General features: G+C 37.6%; 1 pseudogene; it reads right to left on the bottom strand.

The window, feature by feature from the left end:
- Window positions 1-6,123: 6,123 nt before the first annotated feature.
- On the bottom strand, window positions 6,124-20,731 carry LOC119518079 (annotated as a pseudogene).
- Window positions 20,732-23,548: the final 2,817 nt, after the last annotated feature.

Raw genomic sequence — 23,548 nt, 5'->3', positions numbered from 1 at the left:
ACCCTTAGGCACAATTATAAGTGGACTTAGCCTCTCCTTTGCAGTAACAAGCTTCATAAGGGCAAGCCCCAAGATTGAGGACTTGGTCTACTACAAAAGTAGCCCCCAATGCTTGTGAGAATATCAGTAATTCCCCAAGAGGGGAAGTTCAATATTTCCACATTTTCCCCCAGGCTCTCAAGATGGCTTTGCAAATACTTTTTGTTCTTGCCCAAATTACCCTGGGATGTTTCAGGGTTTCATGCTAACCAGAGAGCTAATCAGATCTCACCCCCTATTCAAGGTTCCATGTAATTTTTGTGTTTGAAGAAATTGACCATACAAGTTAAATTACATAGCATGCTACAAAAAGTATAGATTTTGCACCAAATAAATATCTCTTCCTTTAGTTTCACAAAGAAGTTGAGATTTAAAAACTAAGTCAATATCATCCTTTTCCCTTTAGTTTGCTTAATCTTAGATCTAATCAAGGCCATTTCATTCATATATCTAATTGAAGTCTGATCTCTTTTTCAGCTTTTTTTTTAAACATTTACTGTATGGGGTATCACTGACATTCCTAACTGCTGAACTCTGGCTCTGAGTCTCAGTTGTCACACAGATACTTGAAGTTATAGGGACCAACCTGGTTCTATGCAAACAGCTCAGCATCTCAGAATTTAGAGATAACCATTACAACATGAATAGATGTAACTGCTGTAAGAGCTTACAATCTAGGAAACTTTACCATAAGCTTTCCCTGATAACCTATGCTCTCAGATTCAATTCCTAGAGTTTGCACATTTTACTTCATCCATATTAGTGAGACAATATAATGTTTGTCTCTTTTATTCTTGCTTATTTCAGTCAACATGCTGTCCTCAAGTCCCATTCACCCAGGTGGATACCTCACAAATTAATTTCTTCTTGCCATCCTGCAGTATTCCATTGTATGTCTACAACACAATTCACCATTCTGTTTGTCAGTTGATGTACCCTTATGCCACCTCCATCCATTGTGAATCAAGAATATGGCTGCCATAAACACCAGTGTGCAATGTCAACTCACGTCCCTGCTCTCAACTCTTCCAAGTATATACCCAATAATGGGGTTGCAGGACCATATGGCCACCCCATAGTTAGCTTCCTGTGGAATTACTGCACTGCCCTCCAGCTGGGCTGTGCCATTCAACTTTCCTACCAACAGGGGATAGATACATCTCTCCCTCCACATTTTCTCCAGCACTAATATCTCTGTTTATTTTTTACATGGTTTTATTCACATATTATACATTCCATCCTATGTAAACAAAAAATATCTCTCTGTATAATCACACAGTTATGCCTTCACCACCACAATCTATATGAGGACATTTCCATCTTTTCCCCAAAAAAAGAGGAAAAGAAGAAAAAAATTAAGAATAAAGACACAAAAGATAGAAGAAAAAATAAAAATAAAATACAATGAACAGGTCAGACAACATCACCACTACCAAGAATCCCATATCACTCCCTTATATCCCCCTTTTATAGACATTTACCTTTTGTATGTTGCCTTTGTTATAGTTAATGGAAGCATCTTACAATGCTACCATTAACTAAAGATTCTAGTTTGCATTGATTGTATTTTCCCCTATATCATCCAATTTTGAATGCCTTGCAATGTTGACATTCATTTGTTCTTCCTCATTTAAAAACAGTCTTGTATTTGTATACTTATTCACCATCATTGATCACTCTAGGTTTTACTGTTATACAATCCCAGTCTTTACCTTTTATCTTTCCTTCTGGTGTCATACATGCCTTTAGCCTTCCTCTTTAAACCATACTTACACTTAACTTTATTCAGAGTACTTACAATATTGTGTTACCATCACACACTCTCATGCTATCCATTCCATTTCTAGATCTATACAATCAATCCTATTGAACCTTGTCTACTCCTTCAGCTTCAAATTCCCAATCTCTAACTTCTTTCTATTTCCAATAACCTGTGTTCCAAACTCTCAAATTTTGCTCTTCAGTTAGTCCATCTTGGTGATATCATACAGTATCTGTACTATTATTTCTGGTTAATTTCACTCAACGTAATGTCTACTGTCTACCATTTTGTCTTTGGGATTTTATATCTCATATCTTATATTTATTTTTTCCACTTTTTCTTTTTTTACCCTTACTGATGGTCTTCATGTCTACACTCTTTTCAAAATCTCTCTCTCCTTTCTTTTCCTATGTCTGTAGTGCTCCCTTTAGTATTTCTTACAGAGAATGTGTCATCAACTCTCTCAGTGTCTGTTTGTCTGAAAATATTTTAACTCTCCCTCATTTTTGAAGGACAGTTTTGTCAGAAATAGGATTCTTGATTGGCAGTTTTTCTCTTTCAGTACCTTAAATATATCATACCATTGCCTTCTTGCCTCCATGGTTTCTACTGAGAAGTTTGCACATAGTCTTATTGAACTTCCTTTGTATGTGATGGATTGCTCTTCTCTTACTTCTTTCAGAATTCTCTCTTCGTCTTTGATGTTTGGTAATCTGATTATTAAGTGTCAGATCTATACTGTTTGTGGTATGATGTCCTTCTTGGTTATGTAATTTTAAGTCTTTCATAACAGATGGGAAATTTTCAGTAATTAATTCTTCTTTCTGCCTGTTTTTCCTTCTCTTCTCCTTCTGGGACACCAATGACACACATGTTCATGTGCATCATGTTGTCATTCAGTTCCCTGAGACCATGCTCATATTTTTCCATTCTGTTCTCTATCTTTTCTTTTGTGAGTAGGATTGCAGATGTCCTATCATCCACATCATGAATCCTTTCTTTTGCCTTTTCAGATATGCTATTCTATGTTTCCATTGTGTTTTTAATCTCTTGTATAGTTCCTTTCATTCCCATAGTTTCTGCTAACAGTTTTTCAAACTTTCAAGTTCTTCCCTATGTTTGCCCAATATCTTCTTTGTATCCTTTATCTCTTTTCTCCATCTCTTCCCTCAATATGTTGATTTGATTTTTGAATTGATTTAGATTTGTTTGATTAATAATTAGTTGTTTCAATTGCTGTATGTCAGTTGAAGTGTACATTTGTTCCTTTGACTGGGCCATATCTTCATTTTGCCTAATGTGACTTGTAATTTTTTTGTTTTCTAAGCAGCTCTCTTCCTTGATTACCCCAGATTTTCCAAGACAAGATGGGCCCAGTTCTCAGGAGGAGGCTGTATTTGGTATCAGGTTTCTGTGAGGATGAGACCCATTAGTTTGTCTGACTTTCCTGTGAGGCCTCGAGACCCTGTGCTTTTCCTTCCCTGCCAGCAGGTTGCACTTGTCAGCCTGCAGATCTCCACTGATGTAAAGAGGTGTGGTTTAATTCTCAGTGTACCCTGTCCTGGCCAGGTAATGAGGCTGTCAGAAACAAAGCTTAAGCTCTTTCTGTTTTCTTTTTTATTCTCTTTTTTTTATCCCCTAGGCACTGGGGTCTGAGTTCTCTGAGGGAGGGCCTCCACTTGAGCTGAATGTCACACCCCCATTTTCTTAAGGATGATCAGCCCTTTAGGAAATTATCTCCTATACTTGAGTTTTTCCTTTGACCCTCTATCTTAACTCCACACTTGTCTAAGTCAGTGCTGACAACTGGAAATGCCTGAGGCTTTCTCCAATAAGCTATTTAGAATGAGAGAAAAAAAAAGGAAAACAAAAAACAAAAAAAAACAAGAAATCCCCTTTGCAGAGCCAGTCCACAGCTCTCCAGTTCTCCAGGCAAGAACTGGAGTTCGTACTTCATTCTGTGTGCTCCTTTTCTTGGAACAAAGACCTTTTCGAGTATTCTGAGCTCAGCAGACTCTAAAATCCTCTGTGTTTGTTTATGTATTTTTTTTCCCATCAGCCCTGCCTCTTCCATGCCAGGATAAACCTCCAGATTCCTTTCCTGCTTGCTCCAGGTTTCTCTGTGCTCATAGATTGGATTCAGTAGTCCAAATTTGTTAATTAAAACTGCAATTGGAGCTTGGTTGTTGTACATCCCCTAGCTTCTGGCAGGGACTGCTTCTTTTTCCCACAGCAAAGTTTTGCAACTAAGTCTGCCATGCTGGTGGGGGACGGGCACTAGCTCCCCAGTTTGGGGAGCTTTATATAGAGTTCTATGCTGTGATCTCAGCCATTTCCCCCATCCCTGACTGATGTATGCTATTGTACAGTCATGGATTTCCCCCATCAGTTGTTCCAGAGTATTTTCTAGTTATGCATGGATACTTCCTAGTTGCTATAGAGGACCAACTAAATTCCACACCTTCCTATGCCACCATCTTTCCCCACCTCCTCTCCCTTCAGTCTTAGTTTAAGTCAATAAAGATTCTTTAAGAAATTTTATAACAATAAGAAAGGAAGAAATGCAAGCATTTTCTGTTTTGTTTTGTATTATTTTCAGAATAAAAGTTCATTTTATTTCTTTTGATATACCTATTATATTCTCACTGTAGTCAATTCAAATTATAAAGATAATTATAATGTATAAAACAGAAGTTATTTGTAGTCCTGCCACTGTGAGGAAGCCAATTTTCTCTTCTAAACCACCTTTCCCTATGCATTGATATGTATACCCATCCTCTAGAGACATGCACATGTAAAATATTATATGAAATTATGGGGTGTTAACTTTATTTTACAAGATTGGAGGCAAGTTTTGTAAATATGTTTGCATATTTTCTTACATGTTGGATCATGTCCTAAAGTGTCTTAACCTGTTCTCCATCTGTAAGTGCCTTGCCTTTGCTTCCAATTTTGTATATGCACTAAAAATAAAAACTTAGATAAACATTCCTGAACAGACACATTTTTAATAATTTTTGTGAAAATATCATTTGTACTGAAAGGTGGTTTTTCCTTAAAAGAGTTTGTAGAGTAAGAAGATAGATATTTTGTTTTGTTTTTCTTTCAAGTAAAATGCTAAATTATTGCTCAAAAAGGATGCAACAACAGAAGTGAGGAAATTGTATATCAGCTGTGTCTTATCAGGAATCAGAATTCATTTCAGTTTATTCAAATAAAAGTACTTTAAATGACTATTTAAAGTACTATTTATATAATTTATTTGTTTCCTAGGTCTATCATAAAAACATAACAAAACTTAGGTGACTTAAAACAGCAGAAATTTATTATCTTACTATACTGGGTGCCAGAAATCTGAAATTGAAATGTTGCCAAGTCCAAACTGTCTACAAGCTCCAGAGGAGATCCTTCCTTGTTTCTTTCAAGTTCTGATGGCTTTTAACATTTACTGGCTTGTGGCTGCCTACCTTCAATCTGCCTCCACGGTTACATGGCCTTCTTTTCTGTATGGTTGTCTAATCTCCTTCTACCCCTCTGTCTCTTTAAAGAGCACTGGTCATTGAATTTAGGGCCCACTTCAATCTGGAATGTTCTTTTCTTAAGGTCCTTAACTTCAAAGACCATTTTTCCAAATAAAGTCACATTTGCAAGTTCTTGGTGGACATATATTTTGAGGGGCCACCACTAAACCCACCAGCTTATGAGGAAAATGCCAGAACATTACAAGGATAGGTAGATATTACCCAAAGTCTGACTCTACCAGAGAAAAGCAAGAGCTGCAACCATGGTTGATATGTATTCTAGAGGTGAAATGGGCATATAAAAAGCATAGAAGCAGGGGAAAATTACCTGTTTTCTGCTTCCAACATCTTACCTACTGTTGTTTCTCATTGGCTGAATCCATACTGATGGGCAGAGAAGTGCAGCAAATACATCTGAAAGAATGGGAACAATATAGAAAATTCATCACAGGGCATGAAACTAATGCCTGGTTACATGACATATTCAATTACCTCATCATTTTCTCCAAGTGATCTCTCAAGTCACTAGTTCATCATGACAAGGAATGCTGGTTTTCAACATTATATCACTACAATTAAGTTCATGTTTGCCTTGATTACAGGAAGTCAATTAACTGAACCCTGTGAAACAAAGGTCCCTTGACACAATGTGAGTTTGTTAGCATAGCGGTAATTAACATTATTTAGGAATGCAGGAACAAAACTATAATATTTTTTTGTTGTGTCTACATGACAAAAACAAGCAAACTATTTCTGTGATTGCTTCAATTAATAATTAATTCAATAAATAATTCAATTGTTTCATGTTGATAATTTAGGTAGTGACTTTCTCAATGCCACAATGACATCTTTGTTCCTCAGACTGTATACAATGAGATTCAATATCAGAGTCAATATGGTGTAGAAAAGAAGCAGCAGTTTCCCCATTTGTTCAGAATGATTTGATTTTTGTTGTAAATAAGTGTTACTAGTTGTTCCCTGGAATAAGACTACAACAATCAAGTGAGGAAAGGTGGAAAGGCTTTGAATCTCCCTCTTGCTGATGAAAATTTCAGAACATTGGAGATAATTTTGCTATAGGAATCAGTAATCAACAGTAATAGAACCATGAAAAATAACACAGTAACTACATGGGCTACCATCTCCTTCACAAATGTGTCCCCACAAGCAAGCTTTATTACTGAAGGGATATCACAGAAGAAGTGATTGATTTGATTAGAGCCACAAAAGAGCAGAGAAAAAAATCTGGCACTATCTGCCCAATCTCAAACAGAATTCCATTGATCCATGAGCCAGCCACCAGCTGGATACAGGCTTTGTGGTTCATGATGAGAGGATATTGAAGAGGTTTACAAATGGCCTTATAGTGGTCATAAGCCATACCACTCAGGAGGAAACCCTGTGTGCCTCCAAACATATGAGCAAAACACATCTGTGTAGCACAGGCAAACAAAGAAATACTTGCTTTTTGGATCCAAAAGTCCATGAGCATTCTTGGAACAGTAACTGCTACATAACAGATTTCCAAAAAGGAAAAATTTCTGAGGAAAAATACATGGGGTTCTGGAGAGCAGAGTCAATTCTGTGCTTTTGCTATTCTGATGCTGTTTCCCAACAGGATAATCAGATAGATAGCTAGAACCATCCTAAAAAGAAACCACTGGAGATTGGGAATATCAGAAAACCCTAAGAGAACAAATCCATCATTGTGGTGATATTTGAGACATCTGATTTTGCTTTCAATCTGTGGGTATAGTAAATTCAAGACATTCAATTAATAGAAATCTTTGAATCACATTGTCTCTTCTAGTAATTGGTTTAGATGCATGGATAAACCTATATGATCTCTTCAACTATTTCAAGTATTACCTTGCTCCGTTTCTAGAAAGTGTGATGTGAAACTTCAGCAATGAATGGGTGTGTAATTAAAATCAATTCATAAATTAAAATGGTGATATATTTTGTTATACTTGTAAGAATATCAGAGATATTGAGAACTGTGTACTGTTATTTAGAGCTTATTTTGCATGAATGCTATTTAATTATTTCATTCCAATTAAGAGTGGAATTATGATACAGATAATTTTCATTGTGTAGCCTAGCTTCATGATTTCTTTTTTCTGTGTAGGTAGCCTACTCCAAAAAGACAAACATTTTTCCTTTAAGCTTTTACTTAATTCTTCATTCAAAGTGAGGTTCAAGGTTTTCCCTACACTTCAATAAACTCAATTTTCTTGAACTAATCCTTTGTCATAGAGGGAATAAATATATGTTTAACTTTTTTTCTATTCTTATGTACCTATCTCTCAACTTACACTAAATATGAAAAGCATTAAGCATGCCATACTGTTCAATAACTTTTACCACTGACATTCCCTCTCCAGTGAAATACAAATATTAATTAACCTTTAGCTCAATAAAATTTATGAACTGTTCATCATAATAATTTTTTATATTTTCCTCCTTGCCCATGTAATAGTGTATGCCTCATTGTCTTATAATCCCCTTGCAACCTAATCCAATGTCCTTTCTCTACTTTCCATAATTTTGTCCTATAAAAGCACAACTTTGATTAAATTCAATCATTATTTCCTCTGGTCATGCATATAATCAGAGCATGTGAATGGGATCAGAAAGCACACACACACACACACACACACACACACACACACACACACACACACAAACTGTCCTGCTTCACCTTATATAAATGACCTCAGATATAAAGCAGTCAACACTAATTTAAAATTCTCATTGTACTTTCATAAGGCTGTTCTCTAACTTTCCAAAACAAACATCTCTGTAATTTTATCCTTCCTCAAATCTACTTTATCCTTCTCCACCTTCTAGCCCAATCACCTGATAATTTTGACTTGTTACATTGACAAAATATGTCATCAAACAACTATTCTTTATATTTCTATATTTCTATCAGTACTTTTTTTCAAAATGTATTTCAATTAATCAGTAATTATAAGTATTGTTATTGTCATCACATGAAATATGTCTAATTATATTGACCTTAATTAAGAGAGTTAGAAGTCTACATATGTTCACTTAAGTAGTTAGCTCAGTTTCAGAAAAAAAATAGTTCTCAGAATTTCAGGTTTTTGTGTTTTGTTAGTTATATCTTGATCCTTAAATTTAAAACTATCTTTAAATGATTCTTTTAGCATAATAGCATCTCACCATTATAGATTTCCATGAAGCAATCAAGGAGAATTTATGCATTTTTAAAAATTTACACTTTTAAAAATTTACATTTTTGTCTCAGGATGTCACTGAAATTCTGCAATATACTTTGCTTGCTTTTAAGTACCAAGTACTTGTAAATAGGAAATAATGTCCCTGAGGGTCTTCTCTCTAGTGCATCAACTTGATTTCTACCAGAATGTTTCTGTTTGAAAATTTTTCTGGTTATTTTTCAAAATAACTTTCTCTGGGTAGACTTCTTTTTCTTTGCAGCCTCTTCCTGGCAAAAAGTGTAAGCAAACTTTTTCCTCCAAAATAGGATGAGAACCTGGGTAGAGTAATACTTATCAGTTTGCTAAAGCTGCCTTTTTTGCAAAACACCAGAAATGGATCGGGTTTTATAAAGGGGGTTTATTTGGTTACAAAATTACAGGCTTAAGGCCATAAAGTGTCCAAGATAGGTCATCAACAATCAGGTACCCTCACTGGAGGATAGCCAATGGCATCCAGAAAACCTCTGTTAGCTGGGAAGGCACATGGGTGGAGTCTGCCCCAGAGTTCTGGTTTCAAAATGGCTTTCTCCCAGGATGTTTCTCTCTAGGCTGCATCTTCTCTCCAAAATGTCACTCTCAGTTGCTCTTGGGGACTTTGTCCTCTTTGAGCTTCTCAGAAAAGTCTGCTTTCAAAGACCATCTCCAAACTGTCTGTGTAAGCTGCGGCTCCTCTCTCAGCTCCTGTGCCTTCAAAGTGTCCCTCTTGGTTGTAGCAAGCTTGCTGTTTCTTTCTGAGCTTATATAGTGCTCCAGTAAACTAATCAAGACCCATGTTGAATGGACAGGGCTACATCTCCAAGGAAATTATCTAATCAAAGTTATCAAGTACAGTTGGGTGGGTCACATCTCCATGGAAACACACAAAGAATTACAATCTAATGAACATTAATATCTGCCCACACAAGATTGCATCAAAGATAACAGCATTTTGGGAGACATAATACATTCAAACTGGCACAATACCAATAAATTATCTAGTAATACTTTCAATAAAAAGTTAAAATCTTTGTAGTCATTGCATTTCAGGCCCTTACTAATTGATGTCCACTTGTCTGCCTTACTTTATTCATCCTTTAGAAAAATGTGTCATGTATTTTGTCATGTGAACATGCCGTGCTTGTCCTGTCCATTGTAATAGGTACTGAGACTCTTTTTTTGGAAGTGGACTTCTGCATTGCTGGGTTAACTTTTGTAAAAACAAAAGCTTTTCTGCTGGGAGAAACTAAGATGGCGGCTAGCTGAGACAGGGCAAAAAAAATGCCTCCGTGAAAAACACTAGCTAAAAACCAGAAAGTGACCTAGAATACCGGTTACAGAGATGCACCAGCTGGATGAGGGCTCCTAGCTCCAGAGGGGCTGTATACTTGGTGAAACTGGGAGTCAGCATTCTGAAATGAGTGAGTAAGCTGGTTGGAAGACCTGCAGCCATGTGGCGGGCTGCGGAAGCCAGGGTTCAGCATTTGGGGACCAGCTGGCTCTTTAAAAAAAAAAAAAAAAAAAAAAAGTAGCAGCTCCAGCAGCAATTGTGGGAACCATGCAGTAAAACACAGCAAGAGGGGGCTGGGCCAGCCTCTTGGTGTCTGGCCGGGAAGATAGCCCGCTGCAGATACCCTTGGGTTTGGGGGAATGGAGGGGAGAGCCAGAAGCAGAAAAAAACCCCACAGCTCACAGCTGGCTCTTCAGAGGGCTGGATAAACTCCTGCCCGGGGCTGTGCCCACAGCCCAGAACCCCGCCAGTTGTCCCTGAGCTGGGAAGGAGGAACTGAGCGAGGAGAAGGGGGCTGAGAAGCCCCATTCGGCTAGTTTTGCTTCGGGCTGGGAGTGCGCCGTTGCACAGCCTGGCAGCCCGGGGCTTCCCTTGTGGGATGGCACACACTGGTGATGTAGCATGGCATTCCCTTGGCTGAGCTCCTGGAGGAGTGCGGCTGGGAGGGGGGATCTGCTCAGAGAACCCAAGGAGCTACGCCAAGTCCAGTGGTTTATGGATCAGAGAGAGAGAGAGTCTGGGGCTGAACTGAAATGAAGGCTTAGACTCTTGTGGTGGCCTTGAATCTCTGGGATCCTGGGGGATTTGAACATTAGAACTGCCCTTCCTCCCTGGCCACCTGTGCGCATGACCCGCATTCAGGGTGGACAGCTCCAGCAACACACCCAAACTGAGTTCTCCAACTGAACCCACAAGAATCATTTCCCCACACACCACAGAAACAAGGTTGAGAACTGACTTGAGAGGCATAGGTGACTCACAGATGCCATCTGCTGGTTAGTTAAAGTGTATGTCACCAAACTGTGTTCCTGAAAAATTAGATTGATATCCCTTTTTCTTTACAAATTGAAAGAACCCTATCAAGCAAAACAAATACCAAGAGGCCAAAAACAACAGAAAATCTTAATGCATATGGTAAAACCAGAAGATATGGAGAATCCAACTCAAACACACAAATCAAAATATCAGAAGATACACTATACCTCACAAAATTAATCAAAGAACTACAATCGAGGAACGAAAACATGGCAAAGGATTTAAAGTACATCAAGAAGACCATGGCCCAGGATATAAGTGACATAAAGAAGACCCTCAAAGAGCATAAAGAAGACATTGCAAGAGTAAATAAAAAAATAGAAGATCTTATGGAAATAAAAGAAACTGTTGGCCAAATTAAAAAGACTCTGGATATTCACAATACAAGACTAGAGGAAGGTGAACAACATCTCAGCATCCTAGAAGCCCACAGAACAGAAAATGAAAGAACAAAAGAAAGAATAGAGAAAAAAATAAAAAAAATTGAAATGGATCTCAGGGATATGATAGATAAAATAAAACATCCAAACTTAAGACTCATTGGTGTCCCAGAAGGGGAAGAGAAGGATACAGGTCTAGAAAGAGTATTCAAAGAAATTGTTGGGGAAAACTTCCCCAACCTTCCTCACAATATAAATACACAAAGCATAAATGCCCAGCAAACTCCAAATAGAATAAATCCAAATAAACACACCCCAAGACATATTCTGCTCAGACTGTCAAATACTGAAGAGAAGGAGCAAGTTCTGAAAGCAGCAAGAGAAAAGCAATTTACCACATACAAAGGAAACAACATAAGACTTAAGTAGTGACTACTCAGTGGCCACCATGGAGGCGAGAAGGCAGTGGCATGACATATTTAAAATTCTGAGAGAAAAAAATTTCCAACCAAGAATACTTTATCCAGAAAAACTCTCCTTCAAATTTGAGGGAGAGCTTAAATTTTTCACAGACAAACAAATGCTGAGAGACTTCGCCGATGAAAGACCTGCCCTACTTCAGATTCTGAGGGGAGTCGTGCTGGCAGAGAGACAGGGAAAGGAGAAAGAAATATAGAGAATTTTAACAGACATATATAGTGCCTTACATCCCAAAACACCAGGACACCCACTTTTCTCTAGTGATCACAGATCTTTCTCCAAAAGGGACCATAAGCTGGGACATAAAACAAGCCTCAAGAAATTAAAAAAAAAAATTGAATATACTCAAAGCACATTCTCCAACCACAATGGAATACAAATAGAAGTCAATAATTTTTGAACTGTAATTCCACTAGTTACTTCCTGCATGATATAAAATACACAAACTCTAAGGACAAATCAGTGGTTTTGAACTCAATGTAAAATATGTAATTTTAGACAACTATATAAAGGTGGGGGAATGAAGGAGTATAGGAACATAGTTTATGTGTCCTATTGAAATGAAGGTGGTATCAAAGAAAAACAAGATTGATATAGATTTAAGAGGTTAATTTTAAGCCCCACAGTAAACACAAAGAAATTATCAGAGAATATAACCATAAAGATGAAAAGTAGAGTTTGGGTTAAGAGAAATGGGGGAAGGGGCAATGGGGAGTTAAGAAATGAGTGTAAAGTTGCTGTTTGAGGTGAAGGGAAATTTCTAGTAATGGATGGTGGGAAAGAGCATTACAATATTCTAAACGTGATTAATCCCACTAATGAAAGGCTAGGGAGGGGTTGGAATGGGAAGATTTAGGCTGTATATATGTTTCCAGAACCAAAAAAAAAAAAAAAAAAAAAAAGACAGTCTAACTAGATGACAATTGAATACTAAGGATGTACTTGGATGGGACTGGAGGATAGAGGACAGGTAGCTCAAAGGGACACAGTTGAGACATAAGGAAAAGGAAATATAGAATGTAGGCTTTGTATCATTGTTGAATCTATTGTACTTCTTAGCTCTGCTTAATGGGATTGCATAAAAGAATGTTCCTGTTCATGGGAAGTGTATACATGAATTATATAGTGTATGCTCAAGGATGTGTGCAGCTAACTCTCTTATGTTCAGAAGACAGAGCAATAGATGATGGATGATAGACAGGGAGGGAGGGAAAGAAATAGCAACATGACAGCGTGTTAAATTTGGTGGATTGAGCTATCGGGGGAGGGGGGTCAGGGTATGATGGAATTCTGTGCGTGGGGCTAGTATTGTTTTTGCAACTGTTCATATAACTTTGAATTTATTTCAAAATAAAAAAAAGCTTTTCTGCTGACAAAAATCTAGATGATTTTATTAATCTTATGATATCCACTCAGATGTCACAGATATATCTTGCTGTTTGAAAGTGCCAAGCCATCTCAAAATAGACATTTTATATAAGATTTTTTTAACTTTTTTTAAAAAATCAACTGTATTAAAAAAAAAATGAAAAAAAAAACATACAATAAAAGAACATTTCAAAGAGACCATAACAAGGGAGTAAGAAAAAGACAAATAACCTAAGATAAGTGCTTTACTTCTAACATGTTCCTACTTTACCCCAACAAAGTTACCTAATATAGCAACTTTTCTGTGAACTTGTTCCTACTATATCCATCAGAAATTAACAGACCATAGTCATTCCTGGGCATCCCCAGAACATTAAATAGCTCATCTGTTCTTCTTGGATTATTGTTCCCCCTTCCTTAATTGCTCTCTATTGCTAGTTCCCCTACATTCTACATAATAAACCATTTGTTCTACATTTTTCAAAGTTCAGATTAGTGGTAGCATATAATATTTTTCTTTTTGTGCCTGGCTTATTTGGCTCAGCATTATGTCTTCAGGGTTCATCCATGTTGTCATATGTTTCACAACATCATTCCTTCTTACTGACGTGTAGTATTCCATCGTGTGTATGTACCACATTTTATTTATCTACTCATTTGTTGAAGGAAATTTGGGTTGTTTCCATCTCTTAGCAATTGTGAATAATGCTGCTATGAACATTGGCGTGCAGATATCTGTTTGTGTCACTGCTTTCCGATCTTCCGGGTATATACCGAGAAGTGCAATTGCTGGATCGAATGGTAACTCTATATCTAGTTTTCTAAGGAACTGCCAGACTGACTTCCAGAGTGGCTGAACCATTATACAGTCCCACCAACAATGAATAAGAGTTCCAATTTCTCCACATCCCCTCCAGCATTTGTAGCTTCCTGTTTGTTTAATGGCAGCCATTCTAATCGGTGTTAGATGGTATCTCATTGTGGTCTTAATTTGGATCTCTCTAATAGCTAGCGAAGCTGAACATTTTTTCATGTGTTTCTTGGCCATTTGTATTTCCTCTTCAGAGAACTGTCTTTTCATATCTTTTGCCTATTTTATAATTGGGCTGTGTGTACTATTCTCATTGAGTTGTAGGATTTCTTTATATATGCAAGATATCAGTCTTTTGTCAGATACATGGTTTCCAAAAATTTTTCCCGTTGAGTTGGCTGCCTCTTTACCTTTTTGAGAAATTCCTTTGGGGTGCAGAAACTTCTAAGCTTGAGGAGTTCCCATTTATCTATTTTTTCTTTTGTGCTTTGGGTGTAAAGTCTAGGAAGTGGCCGCCTAATACACGGTCTTGAAGAGGTTTTCCTACATTATCTTCTAGGAGTTTTATGGTACTTTCTTTTATATTGAGATCTTTCATCCATTTTGAGTTAATTTTTGTGTAGGTGTGAGGTAGGGGTCCTCTTTCATTCTTTTGGATATGGATATCCAACTCTCCCAGCCCCATTTGTTGAAAAGACCATTATGACTCAGTTCAGTGACTTTGGGTGCCTTATCAAAGATCAGTCGGCCATAGATCTGGGGGTCTATCTCCAGATTCTCAATTTAATTCCATTGATCTATATGTCTATCTTTGTGCCAGTACCATGCTGTTTTGACAACTGTGGCTTTATAACAAGCTTCAAAGTCAGGGAGTGTAAGTCCTCCCACTTGGTTTTTCTTTTTTAGAGTGTCTTTAGCAATTCGAGGCATCTTCCCTTTCCAAATAAATTTGATAACTAGCTTTTCCAAGTCTGCAAAGTAGGTTGTTGGAATTTTGATTGGGATTGCATTGAATCTGTAGATGAGTTGGGTAGAATTGACATCTTAATGACATTTAGCCTTCCTATCCATGAACATGGAATATTTTTCCATCTTTTAACATCCCCTTCTATTTCTTTTAGTAGAGTTATGTAGTTTTCTTTGTATAGGTCTTTTACATCTTTGGTTAAGTTTATTCCTAGGTACTTGATTTTTTTATTTGCTATTGAAAATGGTATCTTTTTCTTGAGTGTCTCTTCAGTTTGTTCATTTCTAGCATATAGAAACATTACTGACTTATGTGCATTAATCTTGTATCCCGCTACTTTGCTAAATTTGTTTATTAGCTCTAGTAGCTGTATCGTCGATTTCTCAGGGTTTTCCAGATATAAGATCATATCATCTGCAATCAATGACAGTTTTACTTCTTCTTTTCCAATTTGGATGCCTTTTATTTCTTTGTCTTGCCGGATTGCCCTGGCTAGCACTTCCAGCACAATGTTGAATAACAGTGGTGACAGCGGGCATCCTTGTCTTGTTCCTGATCTTAGAGGGAAGGCTGTCAGTCTCTCAACATTGAGTACTATGCTGGCTGTGGGTTTTTCATATATGCTCTTTATCATGTTGAGGAAGTTTCCTTCAATTCCTACCTTTTGAAGTGTTTTTATCAAAAAGGGATGTTGGATTTTGTCAAATGCTTTTTCAGCATCTATTGAGATGATCAATTGATTTTTCCCTTTCGAGTTTTTAATGTGTTGTAGTACATTGATTGTTTTTCTTATGTTGAACCATCCTTGCATGCCTGGAATGAACCCCACTTGGTCATGGTGTATGATTTTTCTAATGTGTCTTTGGATTCGATTTGCAAGTATTTTGTTGAGGATTTTTACATCTATATTCATTAGGGAGATTGGCCGATAGTTTTCCTTTTTTGTAGCATCTTTGCCTGCTTTTGGTATTAGATTGATGTTAGCTTCATAAAATGAGTTAGGTAGTGTTCCATTTTTTTCAATGTTTTGAAAGAGTTTGAGTAAGATTGGTGTCAGTTCTTTCTGGAAAGTTTGGTAGAATTCCCCTGTGAAGCCATCTGGCCCTGGGCATTTATTTGTGGGAAGATTTCTGATGACTGATTGGATCTCTTTGCTTGTGATGGGTTGGTTGAGGTCTTCTATTTCTTCTCTGGTCAGTCTAGGTTGTTCATATGTTTCCAGGAAATTGTCCATTTCTTCTACATTGTCCAGTTTGTTGCCATACAGTTGTTCATAATATCCTCTTATAATTTTTTAAATTTCTTCAGGATCTGCAGTTATGTCACCTTTTTCATTCATTATTTTGTTTATATGGGTCTTCTCTCTTTTTGATTTTGTCAGTCTAGCTAGGGGCTTGTCAATCTTGTTGATCTTCTCAAAGAACCAACTTTTGGTGATATTTATATTCTCCATTGTTTTTTTGTTTTCTATGTCATTTATTTCTGCTTTAATCCTTGTTATTTCTTTTCTTCTACTTGGTTTAGGAATGGTTTGCTGTTCATTTTCTAGCTTCTTCAGTTGATCCATTAGTTCTTTGATTTTGGCTCTTTCTTCCTTTTTAATATATGTGTTTAGTGCTATAAATTTCCCCCTCAGTACTGCTTTTGCTGCATACCATAGGTTTTGGTATGTTGTGTTCTCATTTTCATTCATCTCTATATATTTAGCAATTTCTCTTGCTATTTCTTCTTTAACCCACTGATTGTTTAGGAGTGTGTTGTTTAACCCCCAGGTATTTGTGAATTTTCTAAGTCTCTGATGGTTATTGACTTCTAATTGTATTCCATTGTGGTCAGAGAATGTGCTTTGAATAATTTCAGTCTTTTTAAATTTATTGAGGCTTGTGTTATGTCCCAGCATATGATCTATTCTGGAGAAAGTTTCATGAGCACTAGAAAAGTATGTGTATCCTGGTGATTTGGGATGTAATGTTCTGTATGTGTCTGTTAAATCTAATTCATTTATCAGATTGTTTAGGTTTTCAATTTCCTTATTGGTCTTCTGTCTGGTTGATCTATCTATAGGAGAGAGTGATGTGAAGTCTCCCACAATTATTTTGGAAACATCAATTGCTTCCTTTAGTTTTGCCAGTGTTTCTCTCATGTATTTTGTGGCACCTTGATTGGGTGCATAGACATTTACGATTGTTATTTCTTCTTGTTGAATTGCCCCTTTTATTAGTATGTAGTGGCCTTCTTTGTCTCTCAAAACATCCCTGCATTTAAAGTCTATTTTATCTGAGATTAATATTGCTACACCTGCTTTCTTTTGGCTGTAGCTTGCATGAAATATTTCTTTCCATCCTTTCACTTTCAATTTCTTTGTGTCCCTGTGTCTAAGATGAGTCTCGTGTATGCAACATATTGATGGTTCATTTTTTTTTGATCCATTCTGTGAATCTATATCTTTTAATTGGGTAGTTTAATCCATTTACATTCAACGTTATAACCGTGAAGGCATTTCTTCAATCAGCCATCTTATCCTTTGGTTTATGTTTGTCATATATATTTTTCCCCTCTCTCTATCAATATCCTTTATTGTACCCATTCCGAATCTCTTTAGTACTGAACCTTTCTCTAATTCTCTCTGTCCTGTCTTTGTTTCTCTGTCTGTAGGGCTCCCTTTAGTATCTCCAGTAGGGCAGGTCTCTTGTTAGCAAATTCTCTCAGCATTTGTTTATCTGTGAAAAATTTAAGCTCTCCCTCAAATTTGAAGGAGAGCTTTGCTGGATAAAGTATCCTTAGTTGGAAATTTTTCTCCCTCAGAATTTTAAATATGTCATGCCACTGCCTTCTTGCCTCCATGGTGGCCGCTGAGTAGTCACTAGTTAGTTTTATGTTGTTTCCTTTGTATGTGGTGAATTGCTTTTCTCTTGCTGCTTTTGGAACTTGCTCCTTCTCTTCCGTGTTTGACAGTGTGATCAGAATATGTCTCAGAGTAGGTTTATTTGGATTTATTCTATTTGGAGTTCACTGGGCCTTTATGATTTGTGTATTTATGTTGTTTAGAAGTTTTGGGAAGTTTTCCCCAACAATTTCTTTGAATACTCTTCCTAGACCTTTACCCTTTTCTTCTTCTGGAACACCAATGAGTCTTATATTCGGATGTTTTATATTATCTATCATATCCCGGAGGTCCGTTTCAATTTTTTCAATTTTTTTCCCCATTCTTTCTTTTATGCTTTCATTTTCCATTCTGTCATCTTCCAGGTCACTGATTAATTGTTCAACTTCCTCTAGTCTTGTATTATGAGTGTCCAGAATCTTTTTAATTTGGTCAACATTTTCTTTAATTTCCATAATATCATCTATTTTTTTATTTAGTCTTGCAATGTCTTCTTTATGCTCCTGTAGGGTCTTCTTGATATCCTTTGTATCCCATACTATGGTCTCATTGTTCATCTTTAGTTCTTTGAGTAGCTGCTCTAGGTGCTGTGTCTCTTCTGATCTTTTGATTTGGGTGCTTGGGCTTGGGTTATCCATATCGTCTGTTTTTTTCATATGCTTTATAATTTTCTGTTGTTTTTGGCCTCTTGGCATTCGCTGACCTTGATAGGGTTCTTTTAGGATGTGTAGACCAATTGAAGTCCTTATCTCTAATTTATCAGATCTACAGCTTTCTGGAGTACACTTTCTCCAACTAACCAGCAGGTGGCGTCCACGAGCCACATGTTCTCCACAAGCCAGTTCTCCCCTGCTATGCCTTTGTGGTGAGTGGGGGAGTGAGTCTTGTGGGGTCCAGTTGGTGTACCAAGCTTGCATGTGTAGTTGGTGTTGTCCGCCCTGTATAGGGGGCATGTTTCTGGGCGGTCAGGGAGGGGGGTGGCTCTAACAATCAAATCTCCCTGGTGTTCCTGGAGTTTTAAAGCTGCTGCAATAGTCTAATCCTTCAGTTCAGTCCTGCCACAGTTTGTCTCTGCCACTTACCCACAAGTCCTTGGTATTGGCGTGTGGCCCCTGAGACTTGCGAGTGGGTCCCTCTTCCAGGCCGTGCACCCCCTGGTCCTCTGTTGAGGGATGACTGTGCTATGTCACAGGGGAGTGCTGTCCCCCCAGGGTGCTTCTGGGCTGCTGGGCTGTGTAGGGAGGCTCCCAGTCTGCTGAAATCATGGCTGAATGGGGCTTTGTTAATTCACACTGCTCCACCTTCCCAACTCTTAGACAATCAGCTGAGGTTGCAGGGAAGACTAATGTCCACGCCCAGTTTTGTGGTGTGTGCCTGTTATTTGAAGCACTTCCATCACACTGGGTTGTCTGCGGCAGCTCTGGGCTATGGGGCTGGCGATGGGCAGGAGTGTTTCCTGTCCACCAGGATGATGGCTGTGAGCAGACACCCCCATTTTCTTGGGAAGTTGTGGTGTTTAGTGAATTTTCTCAGCCACTGGATTATTGCCTTTTGTCTCAGAGATCTCTTAGTTCTGCTCTTGTCTTGTCCTGCCCAAATTGCAAGTCTTTGAGGCTTTCTGTATTGGGCTTCTTAGAGTAATTGTTTTAGAAAAAGAAAAAAGGATTAAAAAAAAAATAAAAGGGCTCTTCTCACAGATCTAATGGGTTATTGAAATGCTAAGAGACAAAGCAATTAGGGCCATTAAGGAAAGGTCCACAGGGCAGAGAGATCAGCTTTTCTTTGGGATTTGCATATGCGCCTCAGGGCCTGAGCTCTGCCCTTCCCCTTTCTATGTTCACCAGAACTCCAAAAATCCTCTGCTTTTATTTTGGAGTTTTTCGTGCTGTTTTTTTCTATGTCTGTCTCCTCACTGCTGGGCTGGCTGCTCTCAGATTCTCTGGTGTGTGGTCTCAGTCTATCTATGGTTGGAGTTTGGATCAGTAGAATGAGTTTCCAATAAGGGCTGCCACTGAAGTTCTCCCTTCTCCTTCCCGGAGCTGACAGCCCCTCCTCCCACGGGACTGAGTCTGGCAGGGAGGGGTGCGGGTCTCCTGGCCACAAAAACTTTCAGATTTTGCTGATCTCAGCAGTTCCACATTTTCACGAGTGTTGTATGAAGTATGCCCAAAGTCAGATTGCTCTGTGGTGTCCAGTCCATGCAGTTCCTGGCTTTCTACCCACTTTCCTGTAGGAGTAACTAAAACATACAGCTCACCAGTCTGCCATCTTGCCCCACCTCTATATAAGATTTTATGACAGGAAAAAATCCCTTTCCTTCCATAATTCTTTTATCTCAGCTCCTTCCAGTTCTGGAGGGAGAAAAGATTCTCTGGCATGAACTCACAAGTTCATACTGCTTCTATTTGTAATTAATAGAGCTTCTGTTTGTAATTAAATTAGTTTACCCCTGTTTGGGGGTTCTGTGACTATTACATAGTATGTTTCTAAAACCACATTCCTTTTATATCTCTTAAGTCTGCTTCTTTTTACTATAGCATATCTCTCATGTGTTTGTCCACTATACTTTTTATTATTGCTCATTTGGTATTATCAAGCAGGGCTCACTTCACATACATTTGCAAAGAAGGGATACTCTCATGATTTGACTCAATCTTGTTAGTTACGCATGCTGGAGACATGACTACTGCCCATTTTTCAGTCCTTGTCTGCCCCCACTCCTCTTCCTGTCTTGCTTGTATGTGTACAGATGATTCAATATACTTTCCATTCCACTGCCCTGTGGTGCCCTTAGGTCTAATGGAAAGGTCTGACTGTACCTTGAACCCAAAACCAGTAACAAGCAGTTCCAGCTCCTTATCAGGGCAGGAGCTCTCAGCGGCAGAACCCCTCTGCCCCCCAATCCAGGGTTGTGTAAGTACTGAGCTCTCAATGTGAAGCCCCGCATGAAGCTGGGCCCACAAAGCCACCATCCACTGTCACTGACCCCAACAGTTGGCTTCTCAGGAGACTGGCCACAATGGGATGGAATCTCTTCCTCTGCTCTGTTGGACCCTTTGTGCTGTGTAAGTAGTAAAATGATTATTTTTTGAGAATCTCTGTTGTGCCTGGGCCTGTGTTCTCACAATGTCCTGCACAGCAACTCACTCCACAAGGTACAGACTGGGACAAATCATATGTCCAACCTCCATTAGGGCAGATCTATCTAACTATCCTTATCCTGTCACCAAGAATGTGAATTATTGTTACATTCACCTGAAAATAAAAACAAATAAAAACTAAAACAATTCCTCAGGTATGTCAGTCATTCAACAGTGTAATATAAATATTTACACTAATATCACATTATAATTTTGTAGTCATGATTAAGAAATTGTGTTTCCTTCCATCAAATAGTCTTGCTGTTCCATAAGTTCTCCTGGTAGCCTCCCACTGGATGTTCAGCATCCAGCAAACTGAGAATTTAACACAGAAACAGAATAAGGAAGCAAACCTCTTCTTAATATCTTTGAGAATTTATAATTTGTAATTTCATACTTAAGCTTTGTAAGTTCTGTAATTATTTTAGTAGTTTTTTTGTAGATACCCTAAGATATTCTAAGTAAACAGTCATAACACTAATCTAAAGAGACGGTTTTCCTTTTATCTTTGTACTATTTATTTCATTTCCCCTTTCCTGATTGCAATGGTGAGTCCCTCCTCTTCAATATTTAATAGAAATAGTGAGAACAGGCATCCTCACCTTGCTCTGACTCTTAGAAGAAGTCTTTGATATTTGTGCTGGCTTGGATATATTATCGCCCCCGGAAAATGCCATGCTCTTTAATGCAACATTGTAGGGGCAGACATATTAGCGTTCATTAGGTTGGAACCCTTTGATTGAGTGTTTCCATGGAGATGTGACTCACCCAACTGTAGATAATAACCCTGAATTATTTCCATGGAGGCATGTCCCCACCCATTCAGCATGGGTCTAGATTAATTTACTGGAGTCTTTTAAAAAGAGGCACACAGGGCAAGATGTTTGCTTATGCTGATGTTTGGAGACATTCAGAGATGTGGACAGAAGGATGTTTGGAGTCGCTAAGGTAAGAGTTGAAGTCCAGGGCTTGTCCCTGAGATGCTAAGAGAGAGCCCCCCAGATGCTTAAAGAGGAATGCCCTGGGAGAAAGAAGCAAGGACACAAAGGAGCTAAGAGAGAAACCAAGACAGATGACCAGAAAAATTTTGGAGGAAGACATTTTGAAATGCAACCCAGGAGCAAAGGACGAGCAGATGCCAACCATGAGCCTTCACAGCTGACAGAGCTGTTCAGGATGCCGTCGGCCATTCTTCAATGTAGGTATCATCTTGTTGATGCTTTAGTTTGGACACTTTTATGGCCTTAAGAGTGTAAATTTGTACCCAAATAAACCCCCTTTTAAAGAGCCAAACTATTGCTGGTATTTTGCATAATGGCAGCATTAGCAAACTGGAACAATATTGCATCACAAATTATAATTTTAGCTGTAGAATTTTCATAATGTACTTTCTTTTTCTGAACTGGATCAGATCCCCTTTAATCCTAGTTTGCTGAGTGTACTAACCATGTATTCTGGGGATAATCTCTACTTGACTTCCCTTTATGATTTGGGATGTCATATTCTAGTTTAATTTCAAGGATTTTAGTTCTATGTTCATGAGTCAAATTAGTGGCCTCATAAAAATGGTTTGGTTATAAATGCATTTACCTCATAAGTAGTTTAGCCTTTCTCCTCTGTCTCTTGAGAGTTTGTGTAATATTGCTGCTATTTAATTCTTAAAGGCTTGAAAGAATTCATTTGTAAAACCATCAGTGCCTGATAATGTCTTTGCAGATAGATTTTTAAGACCAATGCAACTAATTTATAAGGTACAGAGCTATTCAAACTATGTTTCATTTGCATGAATTTTGGAATTTTGACCATTTAATCTAAGTGGGTGAATATGTGACATAAAGATTTACCTAATTTACTATTACCTTTTGTTATTTATATAATCTTTAGTGATTACCCTTTTTTCATATTTAATTTGGTATTTTGTGTTTTCTTTATCTCTTTTCTTCTTCATAAGTCTTGATAGGTATTTAATAATATCATTGATATTTTTCAAATAAACAGTTTTTAGTGGGGTTAATTTTGTGTATTTTTGTCTAGTTTATTTTGTTGATTTCTGCTCTTATCTTTAATATTTCATTCCTAATACTTACTTTGCATCTCACTTTCTAATATTTTTCAAGGCTCTTAAATTGTAAGCTTAAGTTGTTTGTATAAAAGTTTTCCTCTTACAAATATTAGAGCTATTTAAATGCAATTTTACTGAGATATACTCTCACACCATATAATCCATCCAAAGTATACAATTATTGACTCACAGTATCATCATATAGTTGTGCATTCATCACACAATTAATTTTAGATCATTTTCATTACTCCAAAACAAGTAAAAATAAAAAAAGAACACCCAAAACATCCCATACCCCTCACACCTCCTATTATTTATTTTTTGTCTTTATTGTATTACTCATCTGCCCATATACTGGGTAAAGAGAGTGTCAGCAACAAGGTTTGCACAATCATATGATCTCAAATAAAAGCTTTGTAGTTATATAATCATCATAAACTATCAACTCTACTGAATTACTATTCAACATTTTTGGGTATTTCCTTCTACTTATTCTAATACACCAAATTCTAAAAAGGAATATCTATATAATGCATAAGAATAACCTCCAGAATGACCTCTCAAGTCCATCTGAAATCTCCTAGCCA

The sequence above is a fragment of the Choloepus didactylus genome, chromosome 21 (assembly GCF_015220235.1).
Source record: "Choloepus didactylus isolate mChoDid1 chromosome 21, mChoDid1.pri, whole genome shotgun sequence".
NCBI lineage: Eukaryota > Metazoa > Chordata > Mammalia > Pilosa > Megalonychidae > Choloepus > Choloepus didactylus.
This window is presented reverse-complemented; position numbering and strand designations above follow the sequence as displayed.